The sequence below is a fragment of the Mauremys mutica genome, chromosome 2 (genome assembly GCF_020497125.1).
Source record: "Mauremys mutica isolate MM-2020 ecotype Southern chromosome 2, ASM2049712v1, whole genome shotgun sequence".
NCBI lineage: Eukaryota > Metazoa > Chordata > Testudines > Geoemydidae > Mauremys > Mauremys mutica.
The window spans coordinates 148,119,900-148,143,950 of record NC_059073.1 but is presented as its reverse complement, the minus strand read 5'-3'; the positions used below and the strand labels follow the sequence as shown (position 1 = coordinate 148,143,950).

At 55.4% G+C, this 24,051-nt stretch overlaps 1 protein-coding gene across 3 annotated transcripts in view; it reads right to left on the bottom strand.

Annotated features, from left to right (window-relative positions):
• Nucleotides 1–13,235, bottom strand: part of ZMIZ2 (zinc finger MIZ-type containing 2) — a 49,499-nt gene extending 36,264 nt beyond the window's left edge. For all 3 annotated transcript variants that reach the window (XM_045002805.1, XM_045002807.1, XM_045002806.1), the window contains exon 1: nucleotides 12,939–13,235. The gene's annotated coding sequence lies outside the window, so the exon portion shown is untranslated. The remainder of the gene's footprint in view (nucleotides 1–12,938) is intronic.
• Between the last annotated feature and the right edge of the window lie 10,816 nt (nucleotides 13,236–24,051).

Here is a 24,051-nt window from a genome sequence, read left to right as displayed (position 1 = left end):
GGGAGAAATGCGCTGTCCTTCAGGAGCTGCTCCCAGTTCAAACCAATGTCCTGCAGTGGACAAGTTTAAACCAGCTTCTCCCCAGCGTGGGTAGCAGCTGGCCCTCTCCAACTCCAGGCCAATGCTTGGCAAGAAAGGGACGTCCTCAGCACTGGCCCAGGGAGGATTCTGGAGAGCAGAGAGTCAAGGGGAGAATGCCCTCCTGCCCAGCAACGTCTGGGGAGGGGTCTGGGGAGGGGGGACAGCTCTGTATGTACATGCTCACCCCAGGTGCTCACTAGGAAATTGAAGCATGGGGCAAGGTCCTTGCACCCAAGCCCCCTGCTAGCCGCTGGGCAGGGATGCCAGTTTGCCACATTAGCAATTGCCCGTGCATTAGCCTTTTGTAAAATAGCAGAAAATCCAATCCCATCCCCTTCCCATCCCAGGGATGAAGAGCTAATCCACGGTCTTGAAGCGGGATGGCTGGGGGTCCCTGTGCTGGGGGTACCCTGGTGGCTGGGAGGAGATGAGGCTCCTTCCCCAGCCCCCACCTGGAGGGAAGGACCACTCTCCCCTAGGGCACAATTCTCTGGCTTCTGCGTGCTGCTCCTCCTGGGGAGCTGGGTTGGGGAAGAGCCCTGTCCTGAGCCTGCCAGGGCCTCTGCAGGTGCAGTACGGGATTGGGGGGTGGGGGGGGTAAGTGCTGGGCTCCGGTAGCTGGCTGGATGGGGGGGGGGGGTGCAGGTGGACAAGTTGTGCTGCAGGCCCCTCCAGGTGGGCCTGCCCTGTGCTCCCTGGCGCTGACCGTCTGCCTGCACATAGCTCCCCTGCAGCGCACATCTGTGCCCTCTGTGCTTCTTGCAGAACATGTTCCTGGAACAAGGAAACAGCCTGTTCCTTCCCAGGGATTATAGCCCAGGAGGCACCGCAGGAGAGGGCAGGGGGGCCGACCTGTGAATCAGCAGTAGGACACGGGGCCTCCTCCCTGCGCCCAGGGGCAGAGGCGAGCTTTGCTGCCTTAACCCCTTCCCTCTGCAGCAGGCCTGAGGCCCTCTCTGCTCCTGTGGGAGGCCAGTCTTGGGAACTGGCAAAGCTGCTGGAGGCCAAAGCACACGGAACCACCCCGATGCAGTCCTCTGTGGAGCTGTCAGCAAACCCACCCAGCGGTGGGGATGCATGGGGAGAAGTGGAGTAGGTGCCCTGGCACCCCCAGAGCCACTGGCACCTTGCCCGCAGAGGAGGCCACTGAAGCAGCAGGACAGAGACTGCAGGTCCTGAGGTGCACTGAGCCACTAGGCTCGAGGGAAGTAGTGCCGGCCTGGAGCTAGGGGCTCATGCTGCGGGCATCAGGCTCAGCTGCTCCACGTTAGCAGTTGCGGATGAAACCCGCTCTGGCATGTCGCCCCAGCGTGGGCTTTAATCCTGAAGCTTCCCTCCCCACCCTGCTGAAGCGGGGATCCCCGGGATCTGCATGCACAGGCCTCCGTGCATATGGGGTCATGGCCAGGCTCACAGGGTTTAGTGATTTCTAACTGGGACTATTAACTTATTCCTCCTGCTGGGAGCAGCCGGGACTGGGAGCTCCCCCAACAGCCAACTGCCTTGCTCCCCACAGCGCCCCCTGCTCGGGGAAGCCACAGCTGGAGTAGCCAGGAGCTCCCACCCCGCTCCCCACAGCACCCCCTGCTGGGAGAGGCTGGGGCTGGAGTAGCCGGGAGCTCCCCACACAGCCTGGGATGCTGCATGCTCCGTGGCCTGCAGGGTGGGTGGGTGGGGAGGAGAAGGTGCCTCCCTCTCCCTCGCCAGGCGCAGATTCTAGGACTCTGAGCACAAGGTAAGGAGCAGGGGCCCAATGGGCACAGCCCTCCCTGCCCCTCAGGGCCAGGCTGTCCCGGGTGGGAGAGATCATCAGCAGTGGGGGCCCAGGCACCTGGAAATGCAGTTGCCACTTCCTGGGGCAGTGGGGGAGGGGAAGGGGGGCACTCCCGGATGTGCCTCGGCATCTGCATTTCCTGTGCAGGCCCCGGTGGTCTCTACGCCCCCACGGCAGGGCAGAGCACTACAGTCTCCACACACAGCTGCTCGGCGTGGGGGGAGGGGTGGGGGTGTCACCCAGCAAACTGTGCCGGCCACAGTCCAATGGCCCCTTCTGCTAGGGAATCCCCCCAGCCCCACTCGGAGAGAGCCCCCTCTGGAGTGTGGCGTCACACTGGCAAGGGAGAGGTGCCTACAGCCCACAGGAGGGTCAGACCACCCGCACAGCTAGTCAATGGCTGATCTCCAGCTGGGCCAGTGCCCGGCCAAAAGGGAGGGGCGGGATGGTAAGTGGAGGCACAAAGGTGGGAGCAGCAGGAATGGGGTGACATTAAGGCTGAATAGCAGAACCGCTGGCTCCAGCAGGCTGCAGCGCTGTCTCCTGGGATGCTGGGGCAAGGGGATTTTGAACTGGGAGCACTGGGGCAGTATCTGAGCCTTGCGCATTGGGGAGCTCCCCATGTAAAAGATGCAGCATCCCCACCCGGTGCCTGGGACTTGCCACCTCTCTGCTCCCCACCAGTGTCCCTCTCCAGCAACTCTCTCTGCTGGGCAGCCTGGTGCCAAGGGACGGATCCATGCAAGTCACTCTGTGCACTGAGCTCTCAGCCAAGAAGCAGCCGTGAGGCCTTTGTGTGCAGCCAGGCAGGGAAGGTAACCTGATCCTGGAAAGGGGAGAGGCACCCCAGCCCTGCCCAGCAGAGCCCGGCTGGCAGCCTGCCAGGAACCCAAGAGCTGCGGCTCTTTGGCATGGAGTGCAGATGGCAGCTGCCCTTGTGTTTAACATGGAGGTGCAGGCCCTGGCAACAACAGCGCACAATGGCACTGCCCTCCCTGAGCCCCACCGCTTGGTGGGAGAGGAGCAGCATGCTGGGGCAAGGGGCAGACACTTGTGCTGCCCAGCGGCAGCTCCAGCAGAAGCAGGACCCACACTGTGCGAGGGGATAGCACCAACAGCAAAGCAGGGGCTGGGTTTCTGTCCCATCACAGCAATGGGACCTCCTCAGGCAGGGAAGTGAGGACATGGGCACAGGTCCAGCACTGAGAGACATGGCAGTGGTGCCTGGGCTCCCTGGGTTTAATCACAGGTACAGAGTGTGGCTCTGTTGACCATAGCAACCCCACGAGTGCCATGTGCCCAGCCATGCCATCCCCTTACCACCTGCAAACTCCTTCAGGGCCTGGCATCAAAGCCCCTTGGCCAGGGTGCCATGCACAGGGCACTTCATGAGGGACAGAGTGGGTACAACGCACTGCGCTGTGGCTATTGTCTGCCTCCCTGCAGAGCAGAGCTCGGGTGGCCCTGAGGGGCCGGGCATTAATCCCACTCCTGGGCCAAATGCTGGGCCTGGCTAGCAGAGAACACCCCCTCCTGCGTCCTCCACCAAAAACCCTGCAGGCCAAGTCCTAACTTTGGCAATACCTGCAAAGCCCCTCCCCCACCCACACCCTGCAATGCCAGTCCTGATCCTGGACCTCATTAACCACTTCTACTGACAAGGTGGGAGCTCAGCTGGCTCTTCCAGAGGTTGTGCAAGTGCTCACAGGAGCCAGAGGCAACTAAAGGCAGCAGATCCAACTCGGATATGCCATGGGGGCACCGAGCTATGGGGAAGCAGCTCCAGGGCTGAGGACTCGGCAGAACCCGGGTTGGAACCAGATGGGCCCAGAGTGCAGGGTGGGTGGGGTAGCACCTCCCCTTCCAACACTCTGCAGGAGCAGGGGGCACACACAGGCCGAATGGGGATGGCTAGAGAGTCGCATGGCTGGATTTAGTGCTGGTCGCAGGAGCTGGCTGGAGAGCCCTGGATGCTGGCCAGATACAGGCAGAGTAGTCTGCTTCTGCCACCATATCCCCCCTCCCCTGGAGAAACCAGCCAGTCTCTGGGGTCAGGGGGTCCTGGAATCCTGCGGAAGCTGCCAGTAAATGGGGGCTGATGGGGCAGTACCATGTGTGCTGAGAACACAAGGGGCTAAGTGACCCCCACTGCTGTCCCCAGCTCTCTAGGTCCTTCTCTGGCCCAGCACGTCGGAGCCTCGCAACACATTGATCCAGTTGGCATCTGCCAGGCTGTCTTAGCCTTCACACCCTCGGGGTTCACCCTGCAGCGGGATTCTCACAAATGGGGAGGCCCTATCATCCTAGTGGGGCCCAATCCCATAGGGGAACTCTGAGCAGGCCGGAGAACTGCCAGTCCCCACAGCAGGAGGGCCGGACACAGGTGGGGCAGGGCATCCCAGCACTGCACAGGGAACGAATGTGGGGGGAGGCATAAGAGAGATACTGAGCCGGAGGAGGGACAGAGAGAGGCTGGGCTGCCAGGGCACAGCCCAGCCAGGGCGGCTGGCCTGGCTGAGGTGCCTGACCCCAACAGATGGTTCTTGGCTGGGTAGCCCAAGCGGAGGAAGGCACCAACCTCTGGCCTCTCAGCGGCTTAGGTGCCTAGGCCCCACTCCGGGGGCAGGGCCTTCGCTCTTTATCCACCTGGGCGGGACCTGGACTGACAAATGGGTTGGGAAAGGCCCCCTGCCACCGATCCTCTGGGTTCTGACCCCGGGCCAGCCAGGCCCCGGGAGGATGGGCGGAGGGTGTTCCTGGAGGGATGGCGCTGGAGTTCAGAATAAAATCGGCCATTTACAGCCTAGAAACGATCACACATGGCTTGCACACGCTGTCCCTGATACACACATGCTGTCTCATGCTCTCCCAGTGACACACAAATATTCCAGTCTCTCTCTCTCTCCTTTATCCTGTAAATAACACAGCTGATCTATTTGAACTAGAGTTGGGGGGAGGGCAGCAGGGGGAGCCAGAGCGTCTCTGGGAGCCCCTGGGGATGGGGTGGGGTGGCTGGGACACGGAGGAGTCACTCACACACAGCAGCAGCTTTCCAGGAGCCTGTACTGCCCCCATGGGGGGAGGGGGGAAATGACACATGGGGGGGATCATGCTAATTATTACAGAGAATGCCAGGAATGAGCGTACCAGCCACCCGCCCACCCACCCACCACTCCCTGCGTGGCTGGATCCCCCACCCGACTCCCCTGTGGGGCACTCACACCCCCCTACGCAGGGGAGGGGGAAATCACAGGGACTTTCCACACTGCCCCTCCCCCCACAGGGTGGGGGCTCTGCAGTGACTTGCTCTGCTCCCAGCCTGTGGCAGTGGCTGGTATCAGGGGCTCCCCCAGCCCAGCGTTCACTTTCCAGGGCCATGGGACTCTCCCCCCACCCCACCCCCCACACACAGATGTGTACATCCAGCACTGGGCAGGCTCCATCCTCAGGGGACAGGATGCCCTGCTGGGGTCCCTGCGAGGGCCGCAGGAGATCAGGAAGCGCAGAACCTAAGCCTAGGGGCTCAGGCTGGGTTGGTGCCTGGGTGCCAGCTGGCCAAGGGGCTGAGAACAAGGCTGGTGAAGGTGGGGTCTGCTCTCTCTGTGCTCCCTGCTCCTCTGGCACTGGCCCCCGTTGTGGCCCCTTGGCAGCACCCGGCAGCTAACGTTGAACAGTCGGATGCAGGAGCGGGATGGGACAGCGAAGGGGCAACAGGCAGAGAAATCAGCAGGGTAGGGGCCACAGCAGGGAAAGAGGCAAGGCCAGGGGGCAGCCTTCCATCACAGGGAGCGGGCTGCGTATGGGCTGGTAGCACCAGGGCAGCAAGAGGAGCTGCACCCAGACGGGCAATAAACAGAGGCCTCAGGTATAGCCATTCCAGGGCCCATGTCCCCGCTGCAGCTGGCTGGCTGGCAGGGGCATGTGGCCTCCTGCCTGGGGACCCTACTCCCCTAACTCGCTGCAGGGTTCCTGGTCACCCTCACACACAGAGGCAGGGCACCGAGCACTGGTGATGCCGGGCCCCACGGGGAGCTAAGAAGAGTCTCTCCCTCCCCTAGGCCCGCCCCAGTGGGGCTGGGGTAATTCCAGGCTGATGGCTGGGTTTCTGCTGTAGGCCAGATGCAGATACTTTCAGTTCCCTCTGGTCTCCGCTCCTGGTGGGAGGTGCTGAGCCCCAGTGCAACTGTGACACCCAGCCAGCCGCACAGTGGCTCAGATCCAGAGCAGCTGAGCCAGCACTCGGCTGTCCCTCCCCCAGTGCAGGGTATCTGATCTGCTCTGACCCAGATTCCCAGGGGCCCGAGACACTGCAATCTATTGGGGAACGAAACAACGGGCCAGCTCCATGCGTGGCCCCCGGCCGCTCGCCCGGCTCTCCCCTCCAGAGCCTCCTCCTCTGCAGAGCCCACCTGTTGTTTCCAATCACCCTCCAGCAGTGAGGGCACACCCCCGTCCTTCAGGGTCCTTAAGTGACAAGGCAAGATCTGAGGTGCAGTCACATTGCAGCCAGGTCCCCTTGAGCTGGGGGGGGGGTGGGGGGGGGAATATGTGGACTCGCTGTCCCAGCCCCCTTGACACGAAGGTCCCTGCCAGAGGGACCCTCCCCATCCCGCCCCAGATGGTGGCCTGGAAAGCGATGGGGTCAAACTTCAGGGTCAGAGGTCCCCACTGGGTGTTTAAGGAGCTCTCTTAGGTGGCACAACCCTGCCCTCCTCCCCGGGATGCTCCCCACCCCAAGGGATGGAGGTCAGGGTCACCCGGATGCAGCTCGGAATTTACTCACAATTCCATTCCCAGGTCACCCCCCCCCCACCTCCAGGTAGGAATAAACTATGGAGGGGCAGGCTCCGATTCCCCCACCCCACACCTAGGAGCAGCAAGGAGAGACAGGCCCAATCCCCCCAGGGCCTGCCGGGCAGAGCCCCTCATGCAATGGAAGCTGTTAGCCCGACCCCACCCCCATAGGGAGGGGGTACCTCCCACTCAAAGGGACTGGCTCTGCCATCAGAGGCTCCTTTGTCATGGAAAAGAATCTGTGTGCTGGCCCCAGGACCTTTCACCTCCACCACCCCATGGCAGTGCCCCAGTGGGGCAGGGTCTTGTTACACACATGGGCGTGCACACACACTCCTCCTCCTCCAGGGCACATGCACATGCGTGTGACCCTCCCCAGGCATACACACCAGGACACACGCAAACACATGATCTGCTCCTAGTCCAGGAAGGGATCTTCCAGGGCCAGGAAGGGCCATAGCCATGAGAGGCTCTGGCTGAGCAACCCCAGGGAAGTTTCTCTCCCCAGTTGCCCGAGGCCCTGTGACTCTGCTGGTGCTAGTTAAGCCCGCCCCGGCAGGCTGGCTGGGCCATGCTGGAATCACAGCCTCTCCGATTGGGGGACTCCAGCCACCCACCCCCTAAGGGATCTCTCCCCACCAGGGCATGAAGCACTGAGTGGCCTGGTACCAAGCTCTGGGCACGGGTTGCATGGGAGATGATCTCCAGTCGTTCTGACACTGACTGGGGGAGCAGCTATATATCCGGAGCCGCTGCAGCATATAAATCCCCATTTATCCTCCTGGCCTGGAGCGAGTGTGTAGAAACGGCAGGTTGGTTATGTGTTCCAGAGAAGCTGCTGGTTTCGGGAGCCTGACGCAAGGCTCCTGGGAGCAAGTTTTCTGAGGCACTGGGCCCTCGCAGCTCCCAGTCAGTGAAAACATCCACTGTCTGGATGTCGGAGGACCAACAGGCCCAGCAAAATGGACTGTGCTGGGACACTGACTTAGGATGCTGATAGACTGGGATCCAGTCCTCCCATAACCTTCTGCATTAAGCTAAATAGATGGAGCTCCTGGAGTCTCTCACTAGAAGGCAGGTTTTCTAATCCTTGAGTCAGTCTCCTGGCTCTTCTCTGCCCCCCTTGCCAATTTATCAACATCCTCCTTGAATTGTGAGCACCAGACCCGGACACAGGATTCCAGCAGTGGTTGCATCAGTGCCAGCTACAGAGGGAAAAGAACCGCTCTGCTCCGACTCCACATTCTGCTGCTTCTGTAACCCAGGATCACATTAGCCCCTTTTGGCCACAGCGATGCACTGGGAGCTCAGGTTCAGCTGACTGTGGGGATACAGCACCTGGCACAAAGGGCAAGGACTAGCTAAGCCATTACACCATTGCAGGAAGATTGGAGCAAGGGCTTCCCCATGCCCATAGTACCTAATGCCGGGCACCCACAGCACCCCAAGCCCAGGAGGGCAGAAAGCAGAGCTACAGCCCTGACCTCCCCCCACACATACACCCCTCTGGACCCAGTGGTCTAACTCACAAGCCTTCTCCATGAGCCGGCCTTCAGCCAAGGATCTCCAAGCCCTTTCCCGACAATAAAGAATAGGCACCCCTGTGTTACCGGTGCAGATGCTGAAGCACAGAGAGGTGTCTGGGCTCCCATTCACAGAGGTTCTAGACACCAGAGGATTCGGGGATGCTTCCATTCCAAACCTGCCTTCTCAGTTGCTTGTAACTTTTCAGTCCAAACTCACTTGTTGGCTTTTTTTTTGGGGGGGGGGGGGGCGGGAATCTCCAACCAGGGAAATCCAGCGATGCCTTGGGGGGCGGGGGAAGAGTGGGTCATTCACAGATACTTTTCACTCCCCTTGCTAATGGAAGTGATAGGTTCCCCAGGGCCCACACACTCCCTCTCTTTTATGATCCCCAAGAGCTTGACACTTTCCCCTTGGCAAACACAGCTCAGTAACCTGGCTCTGTAGCTCTCTCTCTCTCTAACTTTGCAGCCAGCCACTTGCGCACCGCCTGATGGCACACGAATGCTCTGGCAAAGATCTACAGAACAAGCCACGGTAGAGCAGGTACACCATCACTCTGGGGTGACAGATCATGGGAGTCTCTGCAACAGTGACTGGAAGCGTGAAGGCGGTGGCTTGATTGCCTTGGAGTTTAACTGCTAAGCAGCTCTGTGCCTGGCTAGCATTCAGAGGGGACATAGTGGCATGAGACTGCTCCAAGATATTGTTCAGCAAAGGTTGGGGACCCTCTGTTTCCCAGCCTCCCCCAAGAGAAAGCATATTGCCCTTTGGCCTGTGCATGCCCTGTCCTGTCCTTGTTTTCTCGGGGCCCCCATGGGTCAAGATCAGACTCATCAGGTGGCTGCCGGCATTTCAGCCCGAGCGGCATGTCCATACAGTCCCGGCCATCAAGAGGGGCCAGGTGCTGCAGCACGCTCACTGATCGCAGGTGAGGGGCTGTCACACGGATGCTGACTGTTTGTTTTCTCCGATCTATTGGCAGCCAGTTCCATTGCTTGACACAGCAGGACCAATTCACTAGGGAGCAAGATTAATGACCGATGGGCTCCGCTGCCCACTTACCTATGGCTGGCCTGAGTGCATCACTTCACATTCCTTTACTCCCCTCACCGCCCCTCGGGCTCAACCCAGCCTCTGCCGTCCCCCCACCTCCTGCCAACCAGGCAGCCAGGGATGTAGCACACCCTGACTTTCCAAGACACTCACCCGGGGCCCGCCCAGCATTATATAAGTGGGTGGGTGGGTGGATGAGCCTCTGCTTAACCTAGTTACCTAGTGAACTATTTTCAACGCGCACCCGAGCCAACATGCAAGCTGTGAACCTGCCAGGACAGTGGGCACCGCACCCAGTGGGGGAGGGCAGATACGGAGTCAGCCACTGTTCTAGCAACAGCGAGGGGCAGAGCAGGGGACCTGGGAGAGTTTCATCCGATTACAGCGAGGAGGGTTTGCAGCGGAGGCTGGGAGGCAGCGTCTATCCCATTTCTGCCCCTCTCTGGGCTTGGGGAAAAGGGCCTTCCAATGAAAGCACAAGGCTCTGCTAGGGTCTGACTGTCTGAGGGCTCCATCCCCTGGGATGGCCGCTAGTGGGCCAGGCTCGGGGGCCTGGAGTTAGAAGACCTTCTCCCCACAGCCAATCCAGACTTCTGGCCCTCCTTTCACAGCTCTGCCCCCCTGCAGCCCGACATGCTAAGACCGGCATGTCTGGCCTCCTGCTGGGCCGGAGCCCAGCCTGAGCTTGGGGCTCCAGCAGCAGTCACACTGCGAAGGGGGCAGTCGTGAAGGAGCCAGGGCAGTTCTGGCAGGGCTGAAGCAGACACCAGAGCAGCCTGCATTGCCATGCTCAGGATGGAGCTCACGATCCACAGGCATGGGGCTGAAAGATGGTGGAGATGTCACTTGACAAGAAGTCTCCCTCTCTTCCCCAAATCCCTCCTGCTCGTGGAAATCCCCTGCACAGGACAGGAGGGGAACCACAGGAGTCTCTCAAAAGGCTAGGGGGAGGGAACGGATGTTCTCTGTGAGTCTTGGCCATAACAATCATCCACGTGTGGGCACTGCTCAAAAGAGCCCCGGAGCTGGAAGCTGCCATGCCCCCACCCCTAAAGCTACCTCTGGCTTTGCCATGGATTCCAGCACCTGATTTATGATCCCTCCCGTGTGTGGACAGGATGGTGAAGGGCCAACACACTGCGATTACCGGAGAGCTAGTCCACTGGGACAGTGCCTATGCAGAGTCACCGGAACGTGAGCCCATTCATAGCAGTGGGACACGAACTTGCCTTGCACCACGGCTCTGGACCATCTCTCATCTGTGGGACCAGTGCTGCCAACTCTTAGGAAACCAGGGAACAAAGTCACACCACAGCAGCAGGCTCCACCCAGCCTCCCCATCCCAGTGCATCCCACAGTGCAAACCAACCAACCCTTTCCAGGAGGTCATGCTACAGTGCCCAAGGGGTGGCGTCAAAGGGACAATAGATGGGCATGCCAGGCCAGGGCTGAAGCTAGCAGATTCTAGAGAAGACACTTAAGCAGAGGCCAGGCCTCCAGGAGGGTGGGGGAAGGTGGAATTTAGGAGCCCAGAGGTCAGGAGATATTCCCAGTGTGCACTGTGTTACGCTGATGGTAAGGCTGGGGCTGGTCCCAACAAGCTGGGCCAATGGACCTGCCGCACTGCTGGCAGTCAAAGCGCCGGACCAGCCAGGTTGCCTGATTATGTTGCAAAGCATTACCCCGCTGTCAGGTGGCCACAGAGTGCAAACAGGCTGTCCGGGGGGAAGGGGGGGGGCGCAGATACCATGTTTCAGCCCCACAAACGCTCATCACAGTAAATATCCCTAGCCACCACCTCCCTCCCCCAACGAGCTCCCCCTCCAACCTCCTGCCACATGTCCCCACCTGGCCTGGATCTCCGCCAAAAAAACCCAATGCACTGGTACAAAGCCGTCCTAAAGCTGGGGTAAAACGGACCAGCTTAGAGACCAAACCGCAAAAGACTCATGCAGCAGTTGCCCCGTCCCCTGTCTGCGGCCTCTCAGTCCACCCAGCTGTGACAAACTGGGGGTTCTGCCCGCACCACTTCTGAATTATGGCTGATATTATATTGGATCATGAAATCCCTGGCAGGAAAAAAGCCTCTGGGTATGTGGATGGCCCATCAGACAGCAGGGCTGGGCACCCACGGTGACCAATCAGTACCCACAGATCCTCTGTTCAAAGTAAAACATCCCCAGAAGCCAAGAGCTGCTGCTGCTGGGTCAGCTGCTTGTCCCCAAGGCCCAGCAAAGCAAGCAGCCTCTTTGGAGGGTCACAGCCATGCATGCCCCAGGACCCATGGGCCTGTGTCGCCCTAGAGAAGGAAAAGGCAACACTACAACGCCAGATGCGCCCTGCAGGGGCAGGCAGCCCCCCACCCACGCCACCTGGAGAGACTCTCTGTGCTCCCAACCCAGCATCCTCCAAGCTGGGAAATGCGGTGGGTGGGTCAGGCCCAGTCGGGAGAAGCCAGCTGGACCTGTGATGGCCAGTCTGCAGGAGGAGAGATTCCCCCATTGCCAACGGCGTACCAGACAACAGCAAGAAGGCAGAAAACCTCTGGTGGCACAGATAAGCCATTGCTTGGGCGCTGCTGGGCAGAAACCAGAAGCAGCCTGCAGCTCATGCACCTAAACCAACACGCCACAGAGACACTGTCCAGGGCCTGAAAACCGGCTGGAACAGCCCGAGTGTCAATCTAGGACAAGCTCAAGGATTCCGCCCCCCCGCCCTCCGCCAGCCCAAGGCCTCTCCCTTCCCATCCATCTGCACTCAGCTGGGCCGGAGTCCTTGGCTGGAGCCAAGAGGGGGGAAGCCCCCAGACCGCAGGCACTGACTGGAAACCCCCAAGCCCACTCCCACGCAGACCAGGAAGCCTCGCGTGTGAGTTCCCAGCAACCCTGGGCTCTCTGGTAGCTCTCGCCACCCCGGGGGCCCCCTCCCAAGACCCCGGCCTCCGCCAGCGCCTGGATCAGCTGCAGACCTGCCCCCTCTCTGCAGGCAGCCAGGCCCCAGGGCTGGCCCACAGCCCCCGACCCACTCCGGGCCCGTTCTTCCGGCTCCCTCCGGCATCCCCCGAAGGGGTCCTGCCCAGTGCCCACCTCGCCTCGCCCAGCCATGCCCGGAGCAGCGTCCCCCCGCCCCAGCACGCCCCAGAACCTGCCCCACACCGCGCAGGCAGCTGCAGCTGGGCGGCCAGCGGGGGCCCCGGATGGCGACCCCGCTCCCACCCCGCAGATGGCACCCGACCCACCTCGCCCATGGCATCAGCTCTGTTGCCATGGAAACCCACTTTTCCTGGGCATCCATCAGCCCGAACCCGAATTCAACCGCAACCAGAAGCATTTAAAAAAAAATCAAACAAAAAAAAAATACCAACAAAAATGGCAGCTTCCCAGGCGGGGGGAGCCGGGGGGACCCCGTCCCCACCCCGGAGCAGCCCGCCCCAGCGCCCCCGGAGCAGCCCGCCCCAGCGCCCCCGGAGCAGCCCGCCCCCCGATACCTCCTTCCCCGCGGGCACCGGGCCGCTTGCAAAGGGTTTTCCTTCCATGCAACAAAGGAGACGGCGCAAAATATCCCCCCCTTCCCGCCGCCCCGGCCTCGGGGGGCGCCTTCCCCAGCCCCCGGCGGGCATCCCCTTACCCCAGCCCGGGGTCGCCACCGCCCCCCACCCCCAACCTCCCCCCGGGCCGTGCCCAGCCCCCGCTCCGGCCCAGCCACTTACCTTCCAAGGAGACAAAAATGGCCCTTCGCCTTCCTCGCCCTCTTCCTCCCTGCGCGGCGTTGCTGGGGGAGGCGGGGGGGGGGGGGCTCACTGAGCCTGCTGCTGGCCCGGCTCCATGGCTGGGGGGCGGGGGGGCTCGGCGGTGGGGGAAGGGGGGAGCTCGGCGGGTGCAACTAACAAAGCCCTGGCTCTGCGGCCCCTCCGTGCCCTGCCTCCGCTCCTGCCGCTGCCGCTGCCTGAGCCACCGCGGGGTGAGTGAGCCGCTGCGCGCAGCTCCCCACCTCCATCCTGCCTCCCTCCCAGCTCCAATTGCACAATAGCAGCCCGGCAGCCTCATCAATATTCATAGCCTGCTGGGAGGCTGAGCCCTCCCTCCCCCACCCAGGCGAAAGCAATGGAGCTCCTATCTGCAGGCAGGGGATTTTGGGGGGGGGGAGAGGGAGTTGGATGCAGCCCCCCACCCCCACTCGGGGTGGGAAAGACAAACAAAGGGCTTTGCTCTCTGCTGGAGGCCGGGTTGGCTGCACAGGGGCACTGGGATTTCAGCCCATGCAGGGAAAGGGCGACTGCGCGCCCCCACAGGGGTTGCCACCTGTGCGGGTGGCCCCCTTTTTTGAGGACAGTGTTCTGGGGGCTCCGCACACCTCGCCATGAGCTCGGGATCATCCCACAGGACCTGGTTGCGTGCCTCCCAGCCACCCACCCCTGGCATTGTGACCCGCCAGAGAGCGGGGCGATGTGTCCCAGTTAGGAGGCCTCGGCTACAGTTCCCCAGGGGAGTTTGTAGCCTAAATAGCCTTGGGGATCCAGGCCTTGGCCCTTTTGCTGATGCTTTCATCTCCCGAGGGCCTGAACTTTGTTCCTCATGGCAGCCAAGATGATGCTGCCACCCACCCCTGACATGTGTGCACCCGACTCCGCTCCCCAACACAGCACCTTACGCAATTCAGGCAAAACACCCTAGAGGCCCCGCATCCAGGCACTTCACCCTAGCAGTCTCCCACGCCCACCATACGCTGTCGCCCCCACACAATTCCCAGATGAAAAGCACAGCTATGTATTATTGTTATGAACACAACACCCCCATCCCTCCCCCACGCCCCTGATCCACCCTGCGTTGCCTGAGCCAAGCTGAGCTGCCATGCTCTGTACAGTAGAGATTCAGGTGCAGTATATTGTAGAATCAGCTCTGAATGTAAACTCCCCCAAGGCCCTTAGCCCCTGGTAGCCCCATGGACCAGCGATGACATCGGATACTCACAGGCATAAAGCCCCCTCTGAGTAATAGCCTGGGGCAGGGGCATGTCAGATGAGGGGGGCAAGAGGAGGTTGGACCAGGGCAGTCCTTTGACCTGATGTTTTCCTGCTGCTGCAGCCCCCCTGGTGCTATGATGGTGGAAGATGCACAGGGCCCAAATCAGCCCCTGAACAGGGGAGGCAGCACTGCAGGGAAGAACCCATCCCCCTCTCCTGGGCCTCACTGCTCCCTAAAGGCGATTAGGGACAGGAGCTTTCCAAGGACCCTGGAAACTCTGGCCTGTTTTTATGAAACCTGGCCACATTCCTCTTTGGGCCTACACGGCAGCTTCAGTTCCCCTCTGCTGAGGTGCCTCAGAGCTCATGCGCAGGGGATCCTATTGCAGGGCCCCAGAGGAACAGCTGTCACCCACTCTGACAGGCAAAAGTGGAACATTTTACCTCTTTTTTTCAAACGGTTCCTGTTCCTTCCTGTCACTTAATTAATCGGGTTTTCCCCAGGACACGATCTGGGTGTCTCCTGGGAGCGGATTTGTTGTTTGTTTGAGTTTGTTTCAACAGCATATTTCATTACTATTTTATTTTCCAGCAGTGCAGCCAAAGAGTCAGGGAATGTGCCCCCCCACACACAGAGACATGGTGCACTGGCTTGGAATACAGTTTGGTGTCAGATTTTGGTGCCCTCCATGTGCAGATGCATGAGCCTTTCCCCGTACAGAGGTGTCTCTATTGTAAGCTGTAACAAGAAACAAATGGGTGCGAGGGTGCCAGAGTGCCAGCCACAAGCCACCGGGGCTTTCAGAGTAGGCCCTGGCTGATCCACAGTGGAATAGTGCACAGCACTTGTGTGTGATTTCTCATTAGGGTTCAGAATGAACAATCAAGGCACACAACTCTGTTTCAGCACTATGGATTGAGTTAGTCACCTATGGATCTTACAGAATAAATGCAGGCATGGGGCTTGGTGGGATAATGATGTTATAGGCCTCTCCAGTCCCACCTTTATACTTCCTCCACCTAGGGTGACCAGATGTCCTGATTTTATAGGGACAGTCCTGATTTTTGGGTCTTTTTCTTATATAGGCTCCTATTATCCCCCACCCCGCTCCCAATTTTTCACACTTGCTGTTTGGTCACCCTCCACCTGCCTTTTCCTCTTCAGCTCTTTATCTTTTTCACCCCTCTTTTTCACTTCCTTGACTCCTTGGTATTAGCACCTCTGGAGACAGCAGCCATGCCTATTCCCAGTGGAGGGTGCTGCTGCCCGTTGGTTTGGGAGTGTAACATGGGCCAGAGAATTTTATCAGTCACCTCGTCATGCAGCCCAATACCTTGTGTTTGGCTAAAGAATCCTCCAGAAAGGCAGCCAGTCTTGATCTGAAGACATCAACAGAGGTAGAAGCCACCACTTCCCTGAGGAGTTTGTTGCAGTGGTTACTCACCAGCACTAGTACAAATTTGTGCCTTATTTCTCATTTTAATTTGTTTGGTGTCAGCCTCCAGCCATTGGTTCTTGCTCTGCCTTTCTCTCTATTAGCACCTGGTGTTTTCTCCCTGGGAAGGGTGTTGTGTGTTTGTATAGCACTGGGCACAAAGCGTCCAGGACAAGGGCTCTAAGGTGCTATGAGAATACAAAGATTGAATAATAATAATACTCACACTGCAATCACATCACCTCTTGAGCTTTTTTTGACAAGCTGAACCCTATCCAAATTTCCAACAGACTGAGGGTCTATCCAAGTTTTGGCCCAGAGTCCCTAGTCATGGAAGGACATCCGACCACACTACAGTATTATTCTCACCTCCCTTTCTCCCACAAGTCCATCTTTTCTGCTCCCTCCAAGATTCCTACACTGAGAAATAACACCAAGTATTTGATAAAACGTTCACTCAATTTCACCTTTAAAACTTAGACTTTTTGTATAGATTCTACTAAGTGGGATAAAACTCTAGTAGCAGAGCAGTAATGACACCTTGTAGCCATTTGCACTGCCACCATTAGGTTCCAGAATCAACAGCCCTATTAAATGGATGCTGCACACTGCTTCACACTGGCTGGCTGCAGACTCAGGAATGCAGCCTGGTCTCACACAGAAGCTTTTCTCCTTCCCCGCTAAAAAGGGCTTTGCTTGAATGAAAGCTGAAATCTGGCAGGACGTACTGGATACTTCACTCCTGCCCCTCCACAGGAGACCTTCATTCAGAGGAGGGCAGGGGCTCTGAGGCAGTTATTCCCATTGGCCCTGGATACAGGAGAACACGTTAATTTTTACCCACTGTTCAAAGCTGAGACAAGAGGCACCATGTCAAGGCTCTTTTCACTGCCTGACCCCTGACGGCACTGCTCTGGTATGAAGCCAGGAGCTAGTGATGTGAGGATGTCCCCTCCCTGATCTGCCCTGGAACAAATGACACCGGACTCCAGAGCAACCACTGAAGCCGCTGCATGCTGCGGCAGGACTTCCAGGGAACGTGTATGCGGTGCAGACTCACCCAGGGTAGCTCAGATCCTTGTACCCCACTCCTGAGTCAACAACAACGGGGGAGGGAGGGGCATTTCTGAATGTTGGATAACGCAGGTTGGAGAGGGCCCCAGTTGTTTTTCACACTGTAAATTCAGGTCTAGTCCCAGAAGGCCCTGTAGATGTCTGGAGATCTGGCAGGGTTACGACGCCAACCAAGCTCTGACTGCTTCAGACCACTCGCCATTCTCTCAAATGCCTGCCCAACCCTTGGGGAAAAAGCTCTCTGCTCCCTCCAGAGAAAGGCTGAGAGAGCTCTAAGGAGTCCTCCTGCAAGCTCATGTCAGGCCTTTGTTCGCTATCAGGCAGCAGCCAAGAAGTTACAGACTTGTTATTTCCTTCGCAGGTCACTTTTCTGGAACATCCCCCTCCAAGCTCACTCTCCCTCCAGGAGGCTGTTGAGCAGAGCTGGGGTTTGCTGTTGCTGTGACCTCCCTGGAGATCCCTCAGAGAAACAATGTTTCCAGACCTGTCAGCAAATGTTACATGATTTGACTCTCTCAATCCCTGCCTGGAGCATGAAGCCAAGGCACAACTGGGCCAGCGCAGCAATTTGCAAACAGAGAATAAAGCCAATTGTACATGGGGAAAATGACCAGGAAAAAAATCTTTGTTAACTTCTGTGTGTCACCTTCCTTAGGGGGAGGCACTTGGAGAATTCTGTGCTTCCCTGAGAAAGCACAGAGCCTGTTAACAGATCAAAGATACGGTCTAGTTAGCTGATTTCCCAGTTACTGATGTGATGAATTGGTTCATCATTCTAGAATTGTCGCATCATGCTGCAAAGGGTTAATGATTGCTATGAAGTGGGTCTTTGATAAATGGACAATCACACAGGTAGTGTGCTAAGCACCTTTCTTTCAGGCTAAGTTGAAAGAGTAATTAAATTGCCCTTTATGTAGCAATAGCTGGAAGCAATAGAAGTCACCACCCAAAGCACTAGGCTGTATGGTCTGAGGGGTTTCCTTGGAATTGGTTGCAAATGTGGGTGCCAAGGGATTATTTGGCAAGCAGTTTGTGTGCCGGAGCAGAAAAAGCCGACATCGAGAGAAGCAGTTATGAGCCTGGCCCTGAGAGGAAGCAGAGAGCCCTCTGGAGAGGTGGACTGAGGGATTTCTGAGCAAAGAAACTGCTTGCTGCTTTTTGTTTCTACTGCGTGCAGGGAAAGAGGACATGGTGTACATTCCCTGTAAGTGAACAGGATGGCACCAGAGAAATATCTACCTCATATCGTCAATTTCCCCTCCTCATGGAAACAAGCCAGTGAGGCCCTGGATCTCCGCTCACTACTCGAGCCCTGAGGTTCATCCCCAGACTTTGTAGCATCTGTGCTTTTTGCTGAAGTGGAACCTTCCGTTTGAATGTGTAGGCCAATGTTTCAGCCCACATCCAGCCAGCCTGTCTCCCCCAGCTACTGGGCTGGCCGGCCTGGAGCTCAGACATGATGCTAGAGTCCAGCTAGCTCTTACAATGACCAGTGGGAGCCCCGGGGCAACCTAGAGAGCACGGTGCACCATCACCATCCCTCCAGGCTAAGGGTAGCGCTCAGCAGGCAGCCAGTGCAAGGCAGAGAAGGAGCTCCTAGCGATGGGTGGGGGGGCGCAGAGAGAGAGGGGCAAGGGGCAGATCAGAGTCAGGACAGCTGCTGCAGAGGGAGAAGAGCTCTTGTCTGGGACCCCTCACACTCTTGCAGCACCTCCTCCGTGGTGAGAGGAGACATGGTCACAGCTGGGAGCCGGTGCTTCTGGAACAGCCTGGGCTTGCTGGCTTTCCCTAAGCCAGGACCCGCACTCTGAGCCCGTCACCCCTGCACCGGTTTTTGCCTCCCTCACCTGGCAGCTGCTTTGGCCTGAGGGCTACCCTAAGTTGTGACCCTATTTCGCTGGAGCTTTGCGGGGGTGCAAGAATCTCTGAGGACAGGTCCACCTCAGCCACACCCCCTTCCTCCTCTGGCCCATCCCATGCCCAGGGCTTCTGCAGTCAGCTGAGCACAGGGGCACAGAGGGGCCCTCACCCCTGCCTTGTGGCTCCTTTACAGGAGCCTCACTGGCAGATCAATAGGATGTCAGGCAGGAAGCCTTGGACACCTGCTGGACCTGTAGACAGCCACTGAGCTGAGGAACACACCCTTCCACCTCCCAGTAGCCAGGCGTTTGCGTCCCTCCTCTCCAATGGTTACCCAGCTGCAGTGCCCCCAGCACCCCCCACCCCCAGGAAGGCCTGAGGAGGACCTCAAACCAGAAGGACTGATGGGAACATCACAAGCCTCTAGGCGGCTACCCCACCCCCACCAAGGGATGTGAGAGCTAGGGAGACTCTGGGCCACGGAGGCCCCTCTGACTGCAGCACCCAAACTGCGCACAAGGGGATGACACTGCCTCCCAAACATACCCAGAGACGGGCACAGGGCAAGCATCCCCAATCCCTGCCCCCAGGCTAGAGGCACCCAGCCCCACCACCACCACTGAAGCTGAGTGCAGGGCAAGCACACCCCAATCCACACAAGCCAGGGGCACTCTGCTCCCCTCACATGCTCAAGCTGGGCTAAGGGAAAGCACCCCCAACCCCCTCCAGCCAGGTGCAGGACACCAGGGTCTGGTCATAAGAACATAAGAATGGGCCTACTGGGTCAGACCAAGGGTCCATCTAGCCCAGTATCCTGTCTTCTTACAGTAGCTAGTGCCAGGTGCCCCAGAGGGAATGAATAGAAAAGGTAATCATCAAGTGATCCATCCGCTGTTGCTCATTCCCAGCTTCTGGCAAACAGAGGCTAGGGACACCATTCCTGCCCATCCTGGCTAATAGTCATTTATGGACCTACCCTCCATGAATTTATCTAGTTCTTTTTTGAATCCAGTTATGTTCTTGGGCTTCACAACATCCTCTGGCAAGGAGTTCCACAGGTTGACTGTGCGTTGTGTGAAGAAATACTTCCTTTTATTTGTTTTAAACTTGCTGCCTATTAATTTCATTTGGTGACCCCTAGTTCTTGTGTTTTGAGAAGTAGTAAACAACATTTCCTTATCTACTTTCTCTACACAAGTCATGATTTTATAAACCTCAATCATATCTCCCCTTAGCCGTCTCTTTTCCCAGCTGAAAAGTCCCAGTCTTATTAATCCCTCCTCAGATGGAAGCAGTTTCTTACCCCTAATCATTTTTGTTGCCCTTTTCTGAACCTTTTCCAATTCCAGTATATCTTTTTTGAGATGGGCGACCACATCTGCACACAGTATTCAAGATGTGGGCATACCATGGATTTATATAGAGGCAAGATGATATTTTCTGTCCTACCATCTATCCGTTTCTTAATTCTTCCCAGCATTCTATTAACTTTTTTGACTGCCGCTGCACATTGAGTGGATGTTTTCAGAGAACTCTCCACAGTGACTCCAAGATCTCTTTCTTGGGTGGTAACAGCTAATTTAGACCCCATCATTTTATATGTATAATTGGGATTATGCTTTCCAATATGCATTACTTTGCATTTATCAACATAAAATTTCATCTGCCATTTTGTTGCCCAATCACCCAGTTCTGAGAGATCCTTTTGTAGCTCTTCACAGTCTGCCTGGGTCTTAACTATCTTTAGTAATTTTGTATCATCTGCACATTTGGCCACCTACTCTGTTTATCCCTTTTTCCAGATCATTTATGAATATGTTGAATAGGACTGATCCCAGAACAGACCCCTGGGGGACACTGCAATTTACCTCTCTCCATTCTGAAAACTGACCATTTATACCTACTCTTTGTTTCCTATCTTTTAACCAGTTACTGATCCATGAGAGAACCTTCCCTCTTACCCCATGGCAGCTTACTTTGCGTAAGAGCCTTTGGTGAGGGACCTTGTCAAAGGCTTTCTGAAAATCTAAGTACACTATATCCACTGGATCCCCCTTGTCCACATGCTTGTTGACTCCCTCAAAGAATTCTAGTAGACTGGTGAAGCATGATTTCCCTTTACTAAAGCCAAGTTGACTCTTCCTCAACAAATTATGTTCATCTATATGTCTGACAATATTGTCCATTATAGTTTCAACCAGTTTGCCCAGTACTGAAGTCAGGCTTACAGGCCTGTAATTGCCAGGATCACCTCTGGAGCCCTTTTTAAAAAAAATTGGCATCACATTAGCTATCCTCAAGTCATCTGGTACAGAAGTTGATTTAAATGATAGGTTACAGACTACAGTTAGTAGTTCTGCAATTTCACATTTGAGTTCCTTCAGAACTCTTGGGTGAATACCATCTGGTCCTGGTGACTTATTGCTGTTTAATTTATCAGTTTGTTCCAAAACCTCCTCTAATGATTCCTCAATCAGAGACAGTTCTTCAGATCTGTCACCGAAAAAGAATGGCTCAGGTTTGGGAATCTCCCTCACATCCTCAGCCGTGAAGATGGATGCAAAGAATTAATTTAGTTTCTCCGCAATGGCCTTATCGTCCTTGAGTGCTCCTTTAGCACCTCGATCGTCCAGTGGCCCAACTGGTTGTTTAGCAGGCTTCCTGCTTCTGATGTACTTAAAAAAAATTTGCTGTTACTTTGAATCTTTGGCTAACTGTTCCTCAAATTCTTTTTTATCCTTCCTAATTGTATTTTTACACTTCGTTTGCCAGTGTTTATGCTCCTTTTTAATTTTCCTCACTAGGATTTAACTTCCACTTTTTAAAGGATGCCTTTTTGCCTCTCACTGCTTCTTTTACTTTGTTGTTTAGCCACAGTGGCTCTTTTTTGGTTCTCTTACTATGTTTTTTAATTTGGGGTATACATTTAAGTTGAGCCTCTATTATGGTGTCTTTCAAAAGTTTCCATGCAGCTTGCAGGGATTTCGCATTTTGCACTGTACCTTTTACTTTCTGTTTAACTAACTTCCTAATTTTTGTGGAGTTCCCCTTTCTGAAATTAAATGCTACATTGTTGGGCCACTGTGGTGTTTTTCCTGCCACAGGGATATTAAATTTAATTATATTACGGTCACTATTACTAAGTGGTCCAGCTATATTCACCTCTTGGACCAGATCCTGTGCTCTACTTAGACTAAATCAAGAATTGCCTCTCCTCTGGTAGGTTCCAGGACCAGCTGCTCCAAGAAGCAGTCATTTAAGGTGTCAAGAAACTTTATCTCTGCATCCCATCCTGAGGTGACATGTACCCAGTCAATATGGGGATAATTGAAATCCCCCATTATTATTACTGCATTTTTTTATTTTAATAGCCTCTCTAATCTCCCTGAGCATTTCACAGTCACTATCACCATCCTGGTCAGGTGGTCGGTAATATATCCCTTATTATTATTATTAGAGCATGGAATTTCTATCCATAGAGATTCTATGGTACGGTTTGATTCATTTACAATTTTTACTTCATTTGATTCTACGCTTTCTTTCACATATAATGCCACTCCCCCACCAGCAGGACCTGTTCTGTCCTTCCGATATATTTTGTACCCTGGTATTACTGTGTCCCATTGATAATCCTCATTCCACCAAGTTTCTGTGATGCCTATTGTGACAGGTTGGGTCATAGAAACCCCTTTGGGACTGCCACCTGATGTGCTGGGACTACCTCTGAGCCCGTTTTCCCTGCCAGCTTGGGACTTCAGTAACCTGCCTTGTTTGAGCTAGACACACTTGCCTGCTGCAAACACAGATCCAAGTCTGAACCACGTCCTCCACAAGCTGCAGGCTTAACTGAAAACAGCTTAAGAAGTGCTCCTGTCTCCAGCACCCAGATAGCCAGCTCCCAGTGGGGTCCAAACCCCAAATAAATCCGTTTTATCTTGTATAAAGCTTATACAGGGTAAATTCATAAATTGTTCACCCTCTATAACACTGACAGAGAGATATGCACAGCTGTTTGCCCCCACAGGTATTAACACATTCTCTGGATTAATTAATAAGTAAAAACTGATTTTATTAAATACAAAAAGTAGGATTTAAGTGGTTCCAAGTAACAGACAGAACAAAGTAAATGACCAAACAAAATAAAACATGCAAGTCTGAGCCTAATACAGTAGGAAACTAAATGCAGGTAAATCTCACCCTCAGAAATGTTCCAATAAGCTTCTCTGACAGACTAGCCTCCTTCCTAGTCTGGGCCCAATCCTTTCCCCTGGTACAGTCCTTGTTCCAGCTCAGGTGGTAGCTAGGGGATTTCTCATGATTGCAGACCCTTTTGTTTTGTTCAACCCCCTTATATATCTGTTGCATAAGGTGGGAATCCTTTGTCCCTCTCTGGGTTCCCACCCCTCCTTCTAAATGGAAAAGCAGCAGGTTAAAGATGGATTCCAGTTCAGGTGACATGATTACAGGTCACTGCAAGACTTCATTGCCCACTTGCCAGCACACAGGTATACAGGAAGACTTACAGGTAAAACACACCCATCTGCAGTCAATTGTCCTGGTTAATGGGAGCCATCAAGATTCCAAACCACCATTAATGGCCCACACTTTGCATAATTACAATAGGGCCTCAGAGTTATATTTCTTATTTCTAGTTTCGGATACAAGAATGATGCATTCATACAGATAGGATGAATACATGCAAAGAACATAACCTTTGCACAGATATGTTACATGGCATATCTAGCATAAAACATAGTCCAGTTATGTCATATTTACATTCATAAGCATATTTCTATGAAGCATTATGGGGTGCAACATCACACCTATTATCTCAATATCCTCATTTAATACTAGGGTCTAATTCACCCATTTTATTATTTAGACTTCTAGCATTGGTATATGAGCACTTTAAAAACTTGACTCCTTTTAGCTGTCTGCCATTACACAATGTAATTGAATGGGACTCTTTTTTTATTTGACTGTTTCTGATCAGACTCTGCCGGTGTTTTATCATTTTCCATCCTCTCATCCTCACTAGAGCACAGAGAATCTCTATTAATAGATCCTCCCCAAAGGATGTCCGAACCATGTGCTCCTCCGCACCTGTCAGCTTTCTCCCAGCCCTTAGTTTAAAAAGTGTTCTACAACTTTTTTAATATTAAGTGCCAGCAATCTGGTTCCATTCCTCCCTACCCCATCGTCTCATCCATGCATTGAGACTCTGCAGTTCTGCCTGTCTAACTGGCTCTGTGCATGGAACTGGGAGCATCTCAGAGAATGCTACCATAGACATCCTGGACTTCAATCTCTTACCTAGCAGCCTAAATTTGGCCTCCAGGACCTCTCTCCTATCCTTCCCTCTGTCATTGGTACCAGGGCCACCGAGAGCGGGTTCGGGCCCTGGTTAAAAGAACTTTTCGGGCCTCCTCCGGACCGCCAGGCCCTGGACCAGCTAAACAGGGCTGACGAGGTGTGGGGGGGAAAGCCAG